Genomic DNA, 2,057 nt, shown 5'->3' with positions numbered 1-2,057 from the left:
CTGGTGACCTTGCAGAGCACTCCCTCACTCAAATCAAAGTCAACTGCAAGTCACGTCATCATCTTCCTGATGTCATGGTCCTCTTTAAGAAGGAAGGATAAACACAACAGCACTTGGCACAGTGCCCGGTACATGTTCAGTCACTGCAGTCACGTCTGACTCTGTGACCTCATTTGGGGTTTTCTTGGCAAAGATTTTCTTGGTAAAGATGGAGCGGTTTGCCATTTCCTTCTCCAGCTCATTTTACAGATGAGAAAATTGAAACAAACAGGGTAAAGTGACTTGTCCGGGGTCAGAGGGCTAGCGTCTGAGTCTTCCTGACTCCAGGCTCGGCGCTCTGTGCACTGTGGCGTCACCTAGCTGCCCACCTGGCACACAGAGGGCACTTAATAAATGCTTGTTGACTAGGGAGACCCTCGGTTAGGAGGCCCGTTCAGACAGTCCAGGCCCAGCACTGATCGCCTCACTCCATTGCTACCAAAACCTCCGGTGGGTCCCGTTAGTCACAGGATCCAGTCCAAGTTCCCAAGCACGGCACCTGAGGCCTCCCATAATCCTCTTTTTTGAGCTTCGCATCCCTCAGTAAAGGCTACCCAAGCACCTCCCAGGTTTGCCCACTCTGCTCCCCTTACTCCTGGTCACTCCTATTCTCTACGGGCCTCAAGGTCCAGCATGAGCACCATCTCCAGGCAGTCCTCCTGGATCACTACCATTTCCTGACTTCGACCAGACAAATGCTCTAGGTTTTGAGGAGATTCCCAAATCATCCCCTCCACACCTGATTAAGGATTTGCACAGGAAGGCTCTTAAATGTTTGCACAATTGAATGGAAAAAGACGCAGGATAGAGCAGATTTCCTACAGAACACAAGCTCCCAGAGGGCAGGGGTCATTTTGTTTCTGTTTCCCAAGGGCCTGGTGCACAGTAGGTGCTTCAGAAGAGTCATTTTGGATTTCTGGCCTCAGACTACGAACAGCTGGGTTCAAGCCCAGGCTTCGCCACTGCCACCTGCCCTGGGCCTCAGTTTCTTCATCTGTATAACAGAAGAAGAAAATGGCCGCTCTCAGCAAAGGATTAAGATTCGGTTTGCTGACCTTCAAGACAGCTCCTCTTTTCTCCAGAAAAGGCCAGAAACATTATTTCTCACTCTCTCAGACCCACTCTGTTGCCCTGCCACACTGTCAGTCCTTGGAAGGCCTAGTGTCTTCCTTCTGCCCCTGCCAAGAATCCCCCAGCACCCCCACCCCACCTCTTAGCTGAGGCTACTGAGGAGTTCGGTGCCTGGCATTCTCTGGGTGGGGTTGGACAGGTCCTCTGGCATGGGAAGGGGGAGTACTGCAGACCCCAGGGCCCAAAGGAGACTCCCTGAGGGACGCCAGCTCCTCTGGCTTGTCACTCTCTGTCCCAAGGAAGATGTGCTTTCCCTCATTTCGCAGACATTTGCAACCAGCCTTCCCTCCCCAGTAGGCCCTGCTGCCCCCCCTCCCCCTCCTCCCCGGGAATCTGACATGACTCCTCTGTCCCTTCAAGTGCAGTCCCCACCCCACAACCCTTAGGGACTCCAGGCAGGCACCTGGGGCGGGGGGAAGACTGAAGAGTGAGTGTGTCTGTGGCTTACCTCCCAGCTGCCTCCTGGATCCAGATGCCCACCCCATCCCCCATTTATGAAACGACTGCAGGTGAGTAGGAAACTGAAGACACCCCAAAAACTCAAGGACCCAAGGTGCTCATACTCCTGTTTATTAATACTTTGTGCCAATAAAATCCAAATGGCAGGGGCACCTCCCCCTTCCTCTGGTTCTGACAATTGCACTCCCAAGGAGACACACACACCGGAGGGGTGGAGGGGTGCGTGTGTGTGTGTAGGGGGTGTGCGTGTGTGTGTGCGCGCGCGCGTGTGTGGAGGGTGTGTGTGTGTGCGTGTGTGTGCAGGGGGTGTGGAGGGTGTGTGCGTGTGTGCGCGCGTGTGGAGGGGGTGTGCGTGTGTGTGTGGAGGGTGTGTGTGCGTGTGTGCAGCGCGTGGGGTTATTCGCTATGGTGACGCTCTCGTTTCTGCG

This window comes from Vombatus ursinus, unplaced genomic scaffold, assembly GCF_900497805.2.
Source record: "Vombatus ursinus unplaced genomic scaffold, bare-nosed wombat genome assembly UNPS02015411.1, whole genome shotgun sequence".
Lineage (NCBI taxonomy): Eukaryota > Metazoa > Chordata > Mammalia > Diprotodontia > Vombatidae > Vombatus > Vombatus ursinus.
Note: the sequence above shows the minus strand (reverse complement) of the source record.